Source organism: Phacochoerus africanus, chromosome 11, assembly GCF_016906955.1.
Source record: "Phacochoerus africanus isolate WHEZ1 chromosome 11, ROS_Pafr_v1, whole genome shotgun sequence".
NCBI lineage: Eukaryota > Metazoa > Chordata > Mammalia > Artiodactyla > Suidae > Phacochoerus > Phacochoerus africanus.
In genome coordinates this window covers 81,161,316-81,181,705 of record NC_062554.1, presented here as the reverse complement: position 1 = coordinate 81,181,705, position 20,390 = coordinate 81,161,316, and positions in this window count along the sequence as shown.

Genomic DNA, 20,390 nt, shown 5'->3' with positions numbered 1-20,390 from the left:
GACAAAAAAAAAATTAGTAAAAAAATGAAAGTATCGAAAGAAGCCTGAGGCTGAGGACAGGTTTTAATTGAGACTTTTTAGAATTTTCTTTGTTCTACAACTGAATATGTTTATGAGGAAAGCAAGGAGAAGAGCACTCTCTTCAGGAGAACCTCTCAGGGGATTTTTTTATATATATATATATATAGACTCACTGGAAGAAATGAATCTTTCATTGGTGGAAATCCAAGGTATTACAGCAAAGTTTGTTGAAGATATTGTTTGGGCTGATGCGTTTTGTCTAGCTACCTCAGTTGAAATCAGGGGCAATATCACAATCGCAATGGTGCATTTTGGAAGCTATGATCAAGCTATACAAGTTTATACTTTTATGTTTTTTTTTTTAACCTAGGATCATTAAAAGTACTATCACATTGCATAAATAATGCTGGTGATGGAGAGGAAGTTGAAAAGGCAGAATGGAAGATGTATGAAAATAATGTATACAATTTCTATTAAGAAATAAACAGAGAAAACATGATTAAACTTTCTTCAGTATGAAAAAAACTAAAACCAAAATCTTAACTGTTCCCTTCATAAGACAAAATAGCAAGTAGTTTTGCAAACTCTTTTTAGATATTTACGTCTTATGTGTATATTCCAGATTTCCATTTTTCTACTTTACAACCTAGGAATGACTTCTCAGAGGTGCTATTAATGACCCCATTCTCTTTTACTAATACAAGATTATAATTATTTCATTGGAAAGTTCCCATTGTGGCTCAGCAGAAACAAACCCGACTAGAATCCATGAGGTTGTGGGTTTGATTCCTGCCTTTGCTCATTGGGTTAAGGATCTAGCATTGCCATGAGCTGTGGTGTAGGTCACAGACATAGCTTGGATCCCACATCGCTGTGGTGTAGAATGGCAGCTACAGCTCCAATTTGACCCCTATCCTGGGAACCTCCATATGCTGCGGGTGAGGCCCTAAAAGGCAAAAGAAAAAAAATTATTTGATTGGGAATCACTGCTACATATAATCTTATACTTTTATCTCTTCCATAATTTTGTTCATGAATTAGTGTCATATAATATCTACCTTAAAAATATTATAATACCAAGACAGATTTAATGTAGAAATAACAATGATATATGGTGTCCCTACTTATTATTTACGCTTGCATAATTTAGAGGTGCTCAAAGGGTTCCACAAATACTGAGTCATTAAAGCTTAGTACTCCTGTGAGGTGCACTTGGTTATTATCATTATAGGCTACTATTATTCAGACAACTCAGGTTTCCCCTGGAGCGCTAAATGGCTCTTGTAGAAAGCACTGGCTTTTTAATATTCTGTATCTGAGAATTCACATTTCAGGTTTATAAAATTAGATCATTTTTCCTAGGACTGTTTCTTGTGAGTTACCGGCCATCCACTTCAGGCAGCATAGCAGAAGAGGGTTCATCAGCTTTTAGAAAGCCTTGTAGGTGAAAGGCCATTTTGCTTCCTTCCAGAGATATGGAGAAGAGGCAAAATAGTTGAGGAATGAAAAGTAATCAATGGATAGTTTGCCTTCCATCACCACCAAACAATGCTCCAATTCTCAGGAAATACCTACTGAGCATCCTACAAATCTAACTGAATTCTGACTCTCTCATCTTAGAGATGGTGTCAACCATGCTATGCAGCCCAGGCCACAGGATCAGAATTGTTTTTAACCATGCAGGCTAGTTATGCTTTATTGACATGATGCCACAAAAGTCTATGACAAAACTAGACTCAGCTGGTTAGATCCAAGATTGTGGGCCAAGTAGGCTAAAAGTCACTGCTTTCCTGGCCTTGATCATCTCTGCAGCTCCATACAAACCCCTGGGAGATGAAGGACACTCCCTGAATTATCTGTGTTTGCTTCAAAAGTACCTGGTGAGTGGCATAGATGCTTTGCCACTGTACTTTGAAAGATACATGCTTTGAGAGCTATACAGTGGTGAACAGCCCTGAATGGCTCTGACTTCACTGTGGGAACATCCTGCACAGATGAAACCTGGAGCCTGGAAAACTGGGCATGCCTTGGCTGCCCCCAGCTACTCCCTGGAAATCTCCTCTAGCCCTGATGACCTATCTGCCTCTCATCCGTTAAAGTCTGGGACCAAACTCAAGTTTCATTATTAGTACTGCGAACGTGAGCAGGGGAGAACTTCAGTTCAGCTAGGACCCCAAGAAGGGGGCCCCGTGTCTAATTCAGTGAAAATAGCATCAGATCCCACAGGTTAAGGGTTCGGTCCCATAAGTCTGCCCCCTACTTTATTTATTTATTTTTAAGTTTATTTTTTGGCCATGTCTGCGGCATGCAGAAGTTCCTGGGTCAGAGATCAAACCTGCACCACAGCAGCAACCCAAGCTACAGCAGTGGCAATGCCAGCTCCTTAACCTACTGAGCTACTAGGGAATTACTGTCCCCTACTTTAAACACCTATTGAAGTCCAGGTTGTCACCTGTATTTCTCACTCACTGGCTAAAAACTAGGTTTCCCTTGACCACTTCCTTGAATTCAATAATATGCTACTATGGCTCTCAGAGCTCAGAAAAACATTTACTTATGTTTACCAGTTTATTAGAGAAGATATTATAAAGGATACAGATGTAGAGCCTGATAAATTCATGCACTGAGTAAGGTCGAGATGGTCCTGAGTTCAGGAGCTTCTGGCCTGTGGAACTGAGGTTTGCCACCTTCTCAGCATACAGATGCATTCACGAATCCGGATGCTCTTCCAAACCCACCTTATGGGGGTTTTATTGAGGCTTCATTATACATATATTATTAATTAGATCACTGGCCACTGGTGATTGAATTCAATCTCTAGTCCCACTCCCCTCCCAAAAGGTCTCAGGGGTGCAGTTGAAAGTTCCAACCCTCTAATCACAGTTGATTAGAGGCAACCGCTATCCTTAAGTGCTTTTTAAAAATAACCTCACTATCATAAACTTAGATGTGGGTGAAAGAGGCTTATTATGAGTAACAAAAGGCAATTTTATCATTATCACTCAGGAAATATCAAGAGTTTTATGACCTCTGTGTCATGAATGCATTTAAGACCAAGTATATATTTCTTATAAATCACAACATCATAGTGAGTGACAGGAAAATTATTGGTATATTTGCTAACATTTATAGAAAAATGTATCACGTGCCTGGATTATGCTAGTTTTTTTCCAGAGACAAGGATATTGAGAATTTGAAAAGTTATATACTTTGCAAAAGCACAGCTCCTTAAGGGTCAGAGCCAGTCCTAGACCTCTGGTCTCTTAAAAACTAGCCCAATACTCTAAACTCTATCCCTGAATTTCCTAAATTGTAATACATTAGCTAATAGTGGCACAGAACTTAATTTTTCTCTTTACATAACAAGGTTTAAATGTAACGATTATGCATTTTTAAAACAATACGATTTCCCCATCAAACTGTGGTATTGTGGAAATTATTGCTGTAGTTAGGGTCAGTGGTGTCAATGAAAAATTAAGAAAGAAATGGACAATTTTATTCAAAACAAATTGAGGATTATAACTCAGGAATAGCATCTCAGAAATCTCCAAGAACTGTTCCAGCCATTAGAAGAAAAGGCACAGTGTTTTGAGATAGAAGGCTGTACATGATGTATTATTAACAGGTCATACAATCCCAACTTAACTCCATCTTGGCCCCTTACAAGATCAATAAGGAATGCCATCTTTTTTTCCTTTATAGGGCCACACATGTGGCATATGGAAGTTCGCAGGCTAGGGGTCAAATTGGAGCTGCAGCTACCAGCCTACACTGCAGCCACAGCAACATAGGATCCTAGCCACATTTGCAACCTATACCACAGCTTACAGCAACACCAGATCCTTAACCCACTGAGCAAGGCTAGGGATCAAACCCACATCCTCACAGATACTAGTCAGGTTCTTAACTCTCTGAGCCACAGTGGGAACCCCTGGAATGTTATCTTTTAAGGAGCTGTCTTGTTGGTGCTAGTAGAATGCTGCTCTTTAAGGTTGAGCAGGTATATCTGGCAATAGAGAGGTTTGGTCAAAGTGTAGTGCAGATGCATAATACACAGTGAGGGGAGACAAGAGGCCAAAGGGTAGAGAAAATTTCTTACGTTTAAATTTTTCCTGTCTTTCCATAAATTATGAGTTTTACTTCAAGTGGGAATGATAACACTAGTGAGTGTGATACGTTAATGCCTCAAATTCGGGAGACCTACTGTGATTCATTTCATAGGCTCTTTTAAAGTGGGGGCTGTAGTGTAAAAGAGGGGGTACAGTTGGATAAAAAAGGTTGAAGAGACGATGTAGATCTAAGTTTCTAACCTGTATCTCCGAAGACATTTCTTTAACATTTCTTGGAAGGCAGCTTCTACTGGCAACAAATTCCCTCAATGTTTAGTTTTTTAAGAAAGTCTTTATTTCTAATTCATTACCTCTGGTGCTGGTTTCTAATTCATGGTAGCTTCATAATCCAAAAATGCTGCTGGAGCTCCTGTAATTTAGTCTAGGTTCGAGGCAACAGAAAAGAGGACAGGAGAGAAGAGCATGCCCTTTTCCTTCAAAGACTATCCATGAGTCCCAGATGCAATGCTGTCACTTACATGCTATTCACCTGCATTTGGTCATAGGCCACATCCAAACATAGGCAGACTGCTAAAGGCAGTCTTTTTTTTTTTTTGTCTTTTTTTGACTTTTTCTAGGGCTGCTCCTGCGGCATATGGAGGTTCCCAGGCTAGGGGTCTGATCAGAGCTGTAGCCGCCAGTCTACACCACAGCCACAGCAACGCAGGATCCAAGCCACATCTGCAACCTACACCACAGCTCATGGCAACGCCGGATCCTTAACCCACTGAGCAAGGCCAGGGATTGAACCCACAACCTCATGGTTCCCGGTCAGATTCGTTAACCACTGCTCCACGACGGGAACTCCCAGGCAGTCTTTTCCTCGTTGGTAAGGGACCCACCTAAAACTCAGAGCTCTAAAAAAAGAAAGGGATGAATATTTTGAGGCAACAAACATCTCCAGCAGAGAAAGGAGCAACATTAACTTTGTGAGGAACTGTCATTAGAATCCTAAGAGTCCCAGTAGGTAGATGACTAATGCATAAAGAAGCCACTCATCCAAAGAGCAGCTGATTTATTAGTCTTGTATCTGCTTTGTTCTTTGAGCTCACATAAATCCAAATACTATAATCACCTCCATCATGTCAGCACAATTCACCTACATTACATTGTTCGTATATAATTTATAAATGACATATTTGTTTCAACAGCATACTTCATGTAAAGATTAGTTGAGCAATGCCGACTTAATTTCCATAATCTTCAGCTGTCTAGAAAGATTCTTGCTCCATGAAATTTACTAATATGGAAAACAAAACATTAAACTGTCTTCATTTAGAAAAAAGATTTTATAATAGGTACACTTTATGCACTATATTGCACTGAATAAAAAACTGATTGTAGAAGCTAAGTATAAGTGACATATTAAATAGCCCTATGCAAAATTAACATAGGATGTCTCTATAGCACATTTGAATTTGCATTCAAAGAAATCACTAGCAATTACAAAGTTAAGTTTTAGTAATAATGTTGTTCCATTGAGACTAAAAGATATGTATGATTGAAGTGATATATTTTTAGTTTGTTTGTTATTTAACAAATGAGATGAATATTTAATCTTGGGATGCAGAGGAATTTTTAAACATAAAAAAGTTTGACATACAAATGTACAACTTAAATGTCAAAAAATTACATGCAAAATTAAAAAGCAAACAGTAAACTAGTAAAACATTCTTAAGTTGAGAAACTATTACTATGCTATATAAAAATATTTAATAAATATTTGCTAAATGATGTGTTTGTTAAGTGTTACTCTTCTGAAATTATTAGGGAAATGATACCTTTTTAATTTTTATAAAGCACTTGAGATATCTTTTTCTGGAACAATTCTGATTCATACTCTGTGAGACTATTTCTTGTTTTAGGTATACAACTGATGCTTTTTTGGGGGCTGCATCCACAGCATGTGAAAGTGAAAGTTCCTGGGCCAGGTACTGAATCAGCATCACAGCAATCTAAGCCACTGCAATAACAATGCCAGATTCTTAACCTGCTGCACCACAAGAAAACTCCAACTGATGCTATTTAATTACAAAAAAAAAAAAAAATAAATAAGAACCATAAATAGTGTTGAAGAGGAAGAAATTTTCCTCTATCATGCTAGGTTATTCTGGCTTGTCTATGAATTGACATTAGACAGATTAACAGGAGAAAATCAAAGTTTAATAACATGTATATATAGTAGAGACCTAGGAAAGCTGAGTAACTCCCCAAATGGCCAAAGCCTTCGCCTTAAACACCATCCTCAGCTGAAGAAAAAAGAGGACATCGAGGGTGGGAACTGTCAGCTACGGAAGGTTACCAGGAAATGCTCAGTAAACAAGGGTAAGGTTATCATTGCCCTCTCCTCGGACAGAGTTTCTAGAGATTTGGTCATCTTCCTCTTCTAGGCACAGAGAGGGAGACATTCCCACACAAATGGAGACTTCCCTTGCAAATGTAAATAAACAACTCTTTAAAAAGAGCAATTTCTATGTTTTTCAGAGCCCCTTCCATGTTTGTTGTTTCTCAAAAAATAATCAGCTTAAAGCTGATAATCAATAAGCCAAATAGACATATTTTAGGATGATAAAATACTGCTCCTCTACACGAACTAGAGCGAGTCTTAATGGCCTTAAGAGATAGAAGGATTTTGTATTCCTTAAGAAGCTGCACACAACAGAACAACAACCTGCTTGTGACTTGAACATAAAGTGAGAAGCAAATTTTACTGTGAAAAACTACTGATATACTGGGATTATTTGATGTAGCAGTTGGCCTGCCAAAACTTGGCTACTACACCCAAAAGACATAAACACACTTCTATTTTCTCCCCCTTAAAAAATGCTTTATGGTGATTCTTTACTGTCTAGATCAGGGGTCAGACAAGTTTTTCTTAAAAGGCCAAAGAGTACATATTTTAGGATTTGTGGTCCAAATGGCCTTTATTGCTTCACAACTCAAGTCTGCTGTTTTGTGAAAGACAAATTCATAAACAAATAGGCATCTGTGAGTTCTAGTAAAGCTTTACTTAACAGGCAGCCAGTCCATGGATCAGTTTTTTGGCCCCTGGTCTAGAACTCTTAATTTCTCTGGATTTATTTTGAGCAAAACGTGAGGTACAAATTTAACTTTCTCCATGAATAGTAAATTGTTCTGATACCATTTATTAAATAGTATGTTTTACCTTCCAGTTTTAAAGTTAAGGGACTTTGAAGTAAAGGAATTTTATGACTCTATATTCACTTCCCAAAAGTTATTTTTTCTATTTCTAGGTCAATAATAGGCTGTTTTGATTTCTATAGTTTCAAAATGTGATCTAATGGTTTGTAAGGCAAACTAATACTTTTTCCTTATTTTTCAAAATTTCCTGGCTAATCTTACCCATATAGTCTTCCATCTGAATTTTAGAGTTTGTCAAGTTCTATGAACATTTTTGTTAGGATTTTGATTGGGATAACACTGAACTTATAAATCTTTGACTGACTTTATTGTACTAAATATTCCTATTCATAATCCTTGTGTATTCCTCTATTCAAATATTTTATATTTATTATTATATTTCTACATGTTATTTTTATCCATTTGGTTTATTCCTAAGTGCTCTACCCCTGCTACTATGGTGAACAGGGTTTTATTTATTTGTATTTTACTTATTTTTGGTAATTAGTTTTAATGCAATATCAGCTACTTTTTGTGTGCTAAAACTTAATTCTTATACTTTATATGAAATGTTTAAATAATGGTGCCATTGAAAAGGGGCAGGAGCCTGAGGGGCCCTCACGGATAGAAATGTACTGCATTTATTATTTTTTTTATTTATTTATTTTGTCTTTTTGCCTTTTATTGGGCCGCTCCTGCGGCATATGGAGGTTCCCAGGCTAGGGGTTGAATCAGAGCTGTAGCTGCCAGCCTACACCAGAGCTACAGCAATGCAGGATCCGAGCCACGTCGGCAACCTACACCACAGCTCACGGCAACACCGGATCCTTAACCCACTGAGCAAGGCCAGGGATCAAACCTGCAACCTCATGGTTCCTAGTAGGATTCTTTAACCACTGTGCAACGACAGGAACTCCCAGTACTGCATTTCTTGTTTGAGAAAAAGACTTTAGTCTCCTAGGCCTTCCCTGAGGTCTAAAGAGCAGACTCAAGCAGTTACTAATTAGGGAAGTGAGGGAATGCAGAAACAAAAAAACAGTTAAGCAAGAAAAGTATGACAATAGTTCAGCAGTAAAACAGAATCCTAGCTCCTCGAAGGATGTACAATAACAAATCTAATACATATTTTTGAGCTATTATGCAGAAACTAAGATCTCTGCCCAGGTTGAGGGTGGTGACTATACACTGACCAAAAAGCATACAGACCCCAGATAATTAGGATTATTATCTGGGGATAATAATTAGGGATAATTAGGATTATTATCTGGGGATAATAATTAGGGATAATTAGGATTTCTGAAACATCATCCTATTACCTTACCACCAACCAATCAGAAGAAATTCACCCACCCTGCACCCCTCACTTCAAATACTTTTTTTTTCCACTTGCCTTAGCCCGTTATTATTATTTTTTTTTCCGCTGTACAGCATGGGGACCAAGTTACACATACATGTATACATACTTTTTCCTCCCGTTGTCTTGTTGCAACATAAGTATCTAGACATAGTTCTCAATGCTATACAGCAGGATCTCACTGTAAATCCATTCCAAGAGAAATAGTTTGCATCTGTTAACCCCAAGCTCCCAATCCCTCCCTCTCCCCTAGGGCAGCCACAAATCTGTTCTCCATGTCCATGATTTTCTTTTCTGTGGAAAGATTCACCTGTGCTGTATATTAGATTCCAGTTATAAGTGATATCATATGGTATTTGTTTTTCTCTTTCTGACTTATTTCACTCAGTATGAGAGTCTCTAGTTCTATCCATGTTGCTGCAAATGGCATTGTTGTTCTTTTTTTTATGGCTGAGTAGTATTCCACAGTGTGTACATACCACATCTTCCTAATCCAATGTCAGCGAACATTTGGGTTGTTTCCATGTCTTGGCTATTGTGAATAGTGCTGCAATGAACATGTGGGTGCATGCGTCTTTTTTTTTTTTTTTTTTTTTTGCTATTTCTTGGGCTGCTCCAAGATGGAGTTTCCCAGGCTAGGGGTTGAATTGGAGCTGTAGCCGCCAGCCTACGCCAGAGCCACAGCAACACGGGATTGAGCCTCGACTGCAACCTACACCACAGCTCACGGCAACGCCGGATCATTAACCCACTGAGCAAGGGCAGGGACCGAACCCACAACCTCATGGTTCCTAGTCGGATTTGTTAACCACTGCACCACGACGGGAACTCCGCATGCGTCTTTTTTTAAGTAAAGTTTTGTCTGGATATATGCCCAAGAGTGGGATTGCTGGGTCATATGGTAGTTCTATGTATAGTTTTCTAAGATCTCTCCATATGATTCTTCATAGAGGCTGTACCACCTTACATTCCCACCAACAATGCAGGAGGGTTCCCTTTTTTCCACACCCCATCCAGCACTTGTTATTTGTGGACTTAGTAATCATGGCCATTCTTACTGGTGTGAAGTGGTATCAAAAATCTCTTGGAAAGTAGTGGGGAGTTCTGGTTCTGAACATGAGCTGCCTGTTCTCCTTGCTTGGCCCTGTAGTTTTCTTCACCACAAGCTGGTGTGAGTAGATTGTCTTTGCTGTGCAGCAGGTGAGCAGACCCAAATTTGGTTAACACCAATCTTTCTTCCTTCCTATTCTTTTTTCTTATAATCCATGTTTATGGCCATACATTAACTATATGTTCCTACCCCAGAAGATGGAACTGTTGGGGAGGACAATGAAGTGACATCCTCCCAGACAGAATGAAAACTGTTGAGTGAACAAGGTACATGATTTACTTCAAGAGCAAGGATTTCATGTGGTTCTGACCCAGCAATATTTGGTAAGTACCTTGCACTAGTAATTGTGTGTAATTCCCATCTCTTCCTTTTGCTAAAAGGCAGTATTATTGCAGTCATCCTGTATGTCACTTGTGTTGTAAGAAAACACTTGCTCATTTAACATGGATCACCAGAAGATGAGAACTGATGGAAAGAACTCCTTGTCCCCTGAAGATTCCAGATTTCAAACTGTATGCTGAATCTAAATGGGCTTTGGAGCTGTCTGGAGTTTAATCTTCTTCTTCTTTTTTAGGGCCGCACCTGAGGCCTATGGAAGCTCCCAGGGTAGGGGTCAAATCAGAGCTGCAGCTGCTGGCCTATACCACAGCCACAGCATCATGGGATCCTTAACCTGCTAAGCAAGGCCAGGGATTGAACCCACATCCTCATGGATACTAGTCACAATGGAAACTGCCCTGGAGTTTAATTTTATTCTCCTTTCCCTTCCCCTCAGTTTTGTTAAAGTTAGAATAATTTATTTTCCATTTTTTGTTTTCCAGCAAATACACTGAAGGCTTTAACATTTCCTTTGACTAATTTCATATTTGTAATCCTTTTGCTGTATCACACACTTTTTAACATGTAGATTTCTTATCCATGTGATTCTTATTCATGTGATTCTAAGTGATTTTTGCTCCAAACGTTTCCTCTTCACTAGCTTCATCATGTAAAAATATTTTTCCAATCACTTTAGAAGTTCTGTGCTATGAAAGTGGCTCTAGACACCCATCTCACTACAATGCTGGAAATAAAAGGCCTGGTTTTTAGAACCTATTTTTAATAATCTGCATTATCATAGTTTTTTTCTTCTATCATCAGATTTTTCTCATTCCATTTTTTTCAGGTCTATTTTGTTGCTTTTATTTTCTTCTGGTTATGAGCTGGAAATATAGATTACTTATATTCAATCTTCCTCATTTCTCCTTTTTTTTTTGGGGGGGCTACACCCATGGCATGCAGAAGTTCCCAGGCCAGGGATGGAACCTGAGTCACAGCAATGACAAGAGAGTTCTTAACCTGTTAGGCCACCAGGAAATGCCATTCTTTATTTTCTGATACATACATTTCAGGCAGTTTTTACATCACTTTGGCTACATCTGAAAAGATTTTGTAAGTAATGATCCCATTTTGCTTCTAAATGATTTCCATTTTATTTCCTCTTTGCCTTCAGTTACATACCTTTTCAATTTCCAGCTTTATATAATTTATTATTTTTATTGATACCTAGTTGTATTACATTTGAGTGGAAGTTACCTAAGCCCACTCACATACCAATGTTCTGACAAAATTTTCTTTTAGATCACAGATCACTGAATTTTTTAATCTAAATCCTCAATATCCTCAGCCTTCAGGAAAGAAATGTTAAATCTCACTGTCTATTGGTCCATTTCTCTGTGTCCAGTATCAATTTTTTCTTTCTATATTTTGGAGTTGTTGGCACAACACTCACTGTTTTATTTCCAAGCTTCCCTTGGGCCCTCTCCTGCTTCCACTTGTACCCCGTCAGGCATTTAGCCCTGTAATTCCACCTTTCAGAATGGTATCAATGCATGGACTATAGTCTCCCTTTGATATGATTCTTTTTCTTTAATTTTTAAAAATCTTTTTTACAGAGATTTCTTCAGTTTTGAGTCAACTCCAGGTTTCTTTCCTTGTTTCTGAGCAGGGCTTTTCTTAAAAAAAATTGTAATAATTGGAGTTCCTGTCGTGGCTCAGTGGTTAACGAATCTGACTAGGAACCATGAGGTTGCAGGTTCGATCCCTGGCCTTGCTCAGTGGGTTAAGGATCCAGCGTTGTGGTGAGCCATGGTGTAGGTCAATAGATGCGGCTTGGATCCCGAGTTGCTATGGCTCCGGCATAGGCCAGCAGCTACAGCTCCGATTAGACCCCTAGGCTGGGTACCTCCATATGATGTGGGTGAGACCCTAGAAAAAGAAAAAATAATAATAATAATTTGGGTTAGGAGACTATGCTGCAGTATTCATGTTCAATGTAACATGTTAAAATTTGAAATCCATAACTCTATACTTATTTACTCAAATATTACAGAAAGAAAAATAAATTCTGAAAGCAGAATTATTGTGTCCAGGCAGGTGTACATTTTCCATTGAGAGATAATGATCAATCATGCTCCAACAGGCTACATTCAAACTCCTGATACAATGATTAGAATTGATATCTGAGGAGTTCCCATCGCGGCTCAGTGGTTAACGACTCTAGGAACCATGAGGTTGTAGTTTCGATCCCTGGCCTTGCACACAAGCTGTGGTGTTGGTCACAGATGTGGCTTGGATCTGGTGTTGCTGTGGCTGTGGCGTAGGCCGATGGGTACAACTCTGATTAGACTCCTAGCCTGGGAACCTCCATATGCCGTGGGTGTGGCCCTAGAAAAGACAAAAAAAGACCCCCCCAAAAAATTGATATCTGAAAGAAATTATTTAGAATTTAAAGGTCAGCCTTTGCATGAGCCTCATCTTTTTATTTAATCATAAGATCATAAATTCCTAAGTGTGCTACAAATCAAACCCAAATAATCAGATTGTTACATTACCTATGACATGAAATAGAAAATAATGCCCAGAGAAAGGGTAAATAGACGTGGTTACTAAGCTGCTTAATATTCTAACTTTTCAGCCACAAAGTAACTTAGACTTGAAAGATAAATCCAGATGAATATATTTGTTATTTACCCTAGTTAGACTTCCAATTAATTTTAGATACAGCCAACTGGCCTGGCTAAACATCTGTAGCTCAACATAAATCCTATTAGTGAACTGTCCAAAACTTAAATAGGCAGTTTGCAAAAAAATTCAAAGTGGCACTTTGCTTCCAGGATTTGGTCTACAGCTATAGATAAACCAAATAAAAATGTTTATCACTGAGGGCAAGTGTCTTTGAATACTGTATTTTTACAACTGAAAATGAAAAGAGAATTTGAACAAAGCTACTGGGACTTAAAATCACGTTTCAAAAACAATGTTTTAAATGATTCATTCTATATAAAATTATTTTAACCTCCATGTAAATCAGTTTGTGTATACATCCAGAATTGTTAAATAACATAGTTTTCATCTTCATATAACTTAGAATTATATATGTAATTATATATAATATATAGTTCTATCTTTGCCTTTAATAAATCATAAAATGATAAAGATCAGACCTAAGTTGAAAGCCAAAATTTATTTAAGGGATCAGCCAGGGCAGTAATGTTGATTAAGTTTGCTATAGACATATTTGTTTATATCTGAAAAACATAATAGTTTAATGGACTGAGCCAAGGATTGGGAGTCAGCTACTCCTTAATGACATGTTATCATATCAGTTCCTTCCTAATCCTACCTTTCTCCATTGTAAAATAAGGATTTTGGAATAAATTATCTCTATGGTCCTAAAAAAAAAGGAAAGAAAAATTTATTTAAGGGAAAATATTGGTAATACTATAGCATATTCTTTTTTTTCTTCACTATAATAGCATATTCTAATGAAAGTTTGGGAAGTATGCCACATGATTTCTATCAGTTAATAGGATAAACAAACAAATTATTTTGTTCATCATTTCCTTCAGGTATGGGGCTTTCCAACAAGTCCCCTCCCTAGTATTCATAGAAAACATTTGTTCAGTGTATTAGGATGAACTAACTAGGATGCTCACAACGTGAGATGATCAGCAGCCTCAGAATTCACCTCAGAATTTATCCTTTCCAGAAGGCTGGTACACCTGTAACCCAGTGGTAAGTAAATGAGTGCTGCAGCAGTTAATAAAATAGACAAGAAATCTTGTTCTCATTCACGCATACAGATGATAAATAAATCAGTAAACATGTATAGTATTTTACATGGTAATAGATGCTAAGGAAAGAAGAATGGGAATTCCATGGTTCAGGAATGCTGAAAGCATTCCTTTTTTAAAATAGACCACAGCTTATAAAATAGTCAGCTAGAATTTTAGGAAGGAAAGAAGATACTGGTTGAAGAGGTAATGCTTTTAAAGTTAAATGTGATAAAGAACATGAATATTCAAATAGTATGATTTTAGGAAATGTCATACTGCTTAACTCAAAAAGCACAAAAAGTGGAGTTACTGTTATAGGTCAATGGTTAATGAACCCAACTAGTATACATGAGGACACAGGTTTGATCCCTGGCCTTGCTCAGAGGGTTAAGGATCTGGCAGTGCTGCAAGCTGTGGTGTAGGTCATAGACATGGCTCAGATCCCACGTTGCTATGGCTGTGGCGTAGGCTGGTGGCTACAGCTCCACTTAGACTCCTAGCCTGGGAACCTCCATATGCTGTGGGTGTGGCCCTAAAAAAGACAAAAAGACAAAAAAAAAAAGCACAAAAAGTTAACCATAAGGACACAATTAATTTAACATGTAAGCAAGTAAGCTTGTAACTTTTTAAAAAATAAGAATTTGCATGTGAATAAATAAGTTTTAGGATAAAGGACTATCTTAAAAACATGAAAACTTTACATCTGAATAATCGTTCTCAATAAAAAAACTGACTTTTTAACCTTACTCTTAACTTTACATAAGTTGTTACAGATACTATTTGTTTTTGTTCTAAGAAGTAGAAACAATTATTCACAAATTATCAACCATGACAAAAAAAAGTCATTTTGTTTGGAAAGTGTATCCTTTAAAAAAAACACTGAAACATATGTAAACATGGAAAATCAGTAATTGGGAAATTAGGACTTAATCTGTGTTTCCCCTTTATTCTCATTTTCAAAGCTATTTATAAAATATAAATTAATAATTTAAGCTTACATTTTCCCAGCTGTGAAATATCTTTGAGTCGTAAACCAAAGCAGTTTTATTAAACTACAGTAAGTTATCACTAAAGAAGTGACTATACATCACACTCTAAGCCAGTGGCTTAGGGGGCCATCGGGGAAGATGACCAGTGAGGGCGAGGGCCTGCAGTTCTTCTCCCAATGAAATAGAAGTTGCCAAAAATAAAAAAATAAATAAGGAGTTCCAGTCGTGATTCATCGGAAATGAATCTGACTAGCATCCATGAGGATTCGGGTTCCATCCCTGACCTTGCTCAGTGGGTTGGGGATCCAGCATTGCCATGAGCTGTGATGTAGGTTGCAGACATGGCTCAGACTCCCTGTTGCTGTGGCTGTGGTGTAGGCCAGAAGCTGTAGATCCGATCCAACTCCTTGGGAACTTCCATATGCCAAGGGTGAGGTCCTAAAAACCAAAAAAAAAAAAAAAAAATTGCTATGTTTTGTCATATCTTAGGGTTCTATGTAAGACACTGTATAAAAAATAGGTTTTATATAACCTAAAAAAAAAAATTCTGAAAGCTAATGACCAAAGGAACAGAAAATCAGGGAAAAAACATGCACAAATTTCTTCTTTTGTGATAAAACTGACTCAAGTACACCCAGATAATTAATCTTTTCTCTTCCCCTATTATTCTACCAAGGTATCTTTGATTACATTTCATCTACCTTCAAATCATGTTACTTGATACAAAACAAGATTTTTAAATTCATAATTAAAACACCAAGCTGGCAAAATGTGTTTGATTAATATTAAAATGAAAGGTCTTTTTAAAAGGAGTTCCTGTTTTGGCTTAGCAGGTTAAGGACCCAATGTTGTCTCTGTGACAACGTGGGTTCGATACCTGGCCTCGCTTAAGTGGGTTAAGGATCCAGCGTTACTGCAAGCTGCAGCATGAACTGCAGACATGGCTTGGACCTGGTGTTGCTGTGGCTGTGGCGTTGGCCACAGCTGTAGCTCTGGCTCAATCTCTGGCCTGGGAACTTTCATATTCTGCAGGTATGGCCATAAAAAAAAAAAAAATTAAGTTTTAAGTTCAGTTCAAAACAAAAAGTTTGGGTTCAAAAACAAAATCAAAACAATTTTTTTGTGATTAGACAATTATTTTAAGAGTACACATTTGTGGGAGTTCCTGTCGTGGCTTAGTGGTTAAGGAACCTGACTAGTGACCATGAACTTGCGGGTTTGATCCCTGGCCTCGCTCAGTGGGCTGGGGATCTGGCGTTGCTGTGAACTGTGGTAATAGGCCACAGACGCAGCTCAGGCCCCACGTTGCTGTGGCTGTGGCGTAGGCTGGCGGCTGCAGCTCCAACTAGACCCCTAGCCTGGGAACCTCCATGTGCCATGGGTGCGGCCCCAAAAAGACAAAAGACAGTTTAAAAAAAAAAAAGGAGTACACATTTGGGAAAATGTCACCAAATGATTTAGTAAGCTTGGCAGAAAGGAGAAAGGCATAGGACACTTGAGCTGGGTGTTGAAAAATAAATTAAGATTGGGGGATTAAAGAGATGGTTAAATACTTTTCTAAGAAAAAAGGAACAGAATGAGCAAAGTGTGAATAAAGCTAAGTTTCCAAGGAATGGCAAACATCTCAATTTGGCTGGGATATAAGTGAGGGGTAATGATAGGAAATAGGACTGTGAATTTCGGTTGTAACTAGATAATGAAAGGTTCCCAACAACACAATAGAGACTTAGGTTTTTTTCAATAAAAAATTAGGGAGAAATAGCAATGGGGATTTCAACTATGAGACAGACTCCAAAGGTATTACAGACATAGAACAGATAGAATTAGGCAACAGATTGGAAACTAAGCATATAAAAGTTAAAAGAAATCAAATGATATAAAAGTGGAATCTGGGTAACAACTGTTAAGAACTCAAGATCTTTAAGCTAAAGGACTTTTAAAATGTTTATGGTGATGTGTCTATGTCAAGAGGATTTCAAAAGCATAACCAAAATACCTGACTGATACAAATTTTATTTTTCATGCTAAAATTTTTACAAATTTTATTTTGTCATACACAATTACAAGAGTAACAGTTACAAGTGATTAAAAAAATAGCATTTGGGGGCACTTCTATTCATTTTACCATCATAAGCATGTTTTGTTAGAGGAATAGCAACAATGGTTACAATTACAGAACTGCTCAACTTGGAAATTTAATAAGTATGTCATCATGGAGGCTAATACATAATATAAACCAAGAGTAAGTGCCCAAACATAGTGTCACACTATATTAGTTTTTCTTCCACAATCATAATCATGGGTTAGAATTTACCCAGCAGTGCCATCATTCAAATATTCGACCAAGCAGGTCAAGTCAAAAAGCATCTCAAACCAGAAAGCATTTCAAATCATTTTCCAAACTCTTAATTTATTTCTATGAGGAAATATAAGACAAAACACACAAGACATATCTTGCTGATATTTATGCCTAAAACAAAATGAAATTATGCACTTTTGAAACTTGGCATTTTTTTGTCTCACACACTAACTCAAAGATGAATAGTGCTTAGAGCATTTAGAATCACCTGACTATAGCTGATACGGTTATCTCCCAGACTTCTAGTTTCTAAAATTCTGGGGGAAGTGGGACAATTTAAACTATAACAGTCTACAAGGTAGTAATATTACATCTTGGCCATTGGCCCAGTACTAATCCTTTTTGGTTTTTAGTATATAAAATATGCTGAAAACATTTCTCTTAAACACATTTCAATTAATGTGATTAAACAGAAGGCAACAAACTTCCTTCTAGAAGAATTAGATTTAGCTATGAAAAACTTGCCATATATTTGTTAAATTAATTTATGGAATACTTTTTGGGTCAATACAGACCATACTGTATTTTTTAATTTAACGACTGTGCTGAATGTCTGTAAAAAGAACTAAAAACATAACCACATTGGTAGTTTTTCAAAAAATGGAAATTAACATTTTTATCCCTAGAGTAACTATATATATATATATGTATATATATCGCTTGCTTTTATCCAAATTAAGAATAAATTTCAAAAATCCCCTGTGAAATTTACATTCTAAGCACAAAAATACACAAATATTAGTTCTAACCAGAAATTTCAGCTGACAAGTGAACATTTTTACCTTGAAATACAGATATGGGATAGAGAAGTGAAATTTTTGACTGAAGCATATGGCAAATATATTTTGTTTTCATGTAAAAATAAATTTTTTGAAGAAATAGTGTTTAACAATCTTTTTACCCCATCTTTTCAAACATATTTTTTCCTTAAAATAGTTTAACATCTCATTTAAAATCTGATTTTACAAAAAAGAGAGAGAAAATTAATTACTTTTAGATGTATTTGAGCCAAGCTGTTACTGTTTCCAGATGTTATGAACTAAAAATCATGACATTATGATGAGTAACCTTGGCATACAACCTAATAACTTGAAGTTCAATTCATACTGCTTATCAAAAAAGAATGATATGTATTTGTAATTTAAATTATTATATCTTTTAAAAAGAAAAAAATTGGAGCCTGGTGGCCCAGTGGGTTAAGGATTAAGGTTACAGTGGTGGTGTGGGTTCAGTCCCTGGCCTGAAACTTCCACATGCCCTGGATGCATCAGAAAAAAACCTTTAAAGGGTAAGTATTAATATTTAAAAAATCAATGATACACATTTTTTGTACTAATTATCTAAAAAATAAGTACTCTAAGACTATTTTTGAAAATACCATCAAAAAAACCTCAGAATCTTATATATTAAGTACAATATCCAATACATTTTTACATTTAAAATATTTTCAAAAGCTAGAAAGAAAATATGCTAATTGTAAGACCAATGATGCTTGAGTCAGACTTGTTTTGAATCCCTAATCACGTTCAAGCATAATTCTTAACTTCTTTAAAACTTAATTTCCTCAGAGGTGACATGAGGAGCAATGATAATAACTACCTTAAAGGGCTTTTCTCAGGGATAAGATAATGCACACAAAAGCTTAGTACAGTATATGACACAGTAAGTAACCAGTAAATATTAGCTATACTGAGTAGTGACTTATTTTTGGAGTTAAGCATGTAATAAACTATGTTCTTAAATAAGATGGGGTCATTATATAAAAAACTGTTTATTTTAAAACTTTTTTAAAAACAAGTAAAATGCTATGAGAGGAAGTTGGGAATATGCTCTCCAATTAAACACCCAGAATTATACTGTAATAATGATGAGGCTAAGTAACTCAAAGGGTTGATTTAGGCTAAAGTCGGAAGTCTCCTAAGTTATTTTTCTTGTGTTTTGGCAGTCACTTCCTATTTATTTTAACACCAAACTGTGTCATTCCCAAAAAAATTCAGATGATCTGAGGTTAATTTTATTTTCTTATCATTCATAAATTCTTAGAGAAAATAATTAACTCATTACCTAAATTAAGAAAAAAGGCATAGAAAAAATACACACAATAAAATCAGTCATTTACATATTATGTGCTACAGTAAAGATGGTTACTTAGACATTTCAAGCAGCTTTAACAGTATCTAATATTTTCATACTATTCTTATTTCAAATCTCAAATCCAATAATCTCTATTATTTATAGTCTACTCTGAAACATATTTTTATCTTTCTTGGAAGGAGTACTAAACTTTAACAGACAAATTAAGCTAGAGATTATGCTCCAAAATATTTTACAAATGTTCATTTGCTATTTCAGGTACCAATTTCAATATACTGAAATCTTAGGCCATCATTATTATTCTGATTGCCATTATTACCTATGTGAATGTTTTCTCTAATTTTTATTCATACTAACCTGAGTCAACGGGGCTTTCCAATGGTTATTATTATTATTATTTTTTGTCTTTTTGCCATTTCTTGGGCCGCTCCCGTGGCACATAGAGGTTCCCAGGCTAAGGTTCGAATTGGAGCTGTAGCCACCGGCCTACGCCACAGCCACAGCAACGCGAGATCTGAGCCGAGTCTGCAACCTACACCACAGCTCACGGCAATGCTGGATCCTTAACCCACTGAGCAAGGCCAGGGACTGAACCCACAACCTCATGGTTCCTAGTCAGATTCGTTAACCACTGGGCCACGACGGGAACTCCTCCAATGGTTATTTTTATTATTTTTTTTCCTGGTCTTTTTGCCTTTTCTTGAGGTGCTCCTGTGGCATATGGAGGTTCCCAGGCTAGGGATCCAATCAGAGCTATAGTCACCGGCCTATGCCAGAACCACAGCAATGCGGGATCTGAGCCGCGTCTGCGACCCACACTATTGCTCTCTCTCGGCAACGCCGGATCCTTAACCCACTGATCAAGGCCAGGGATCGAACCCGCAACCTTGTGGTTCCTAGTTGGATTCGTTAACCACTGTGCCACGACAGGAACTCCGTCCAATGGTTATTTTTAAATGACAGAGCACAGATAGGGAAGACAGAATAACTAGGTCTAGCAAATAACTATGTACTAAATATGAGATTTTGAGCAAGTACCTCAACCTCTCCATGCCTCTTCACCCTACCACCATCTTTTTCTGACTCATAGGATATGAGAAATGATTTAAGTAAAA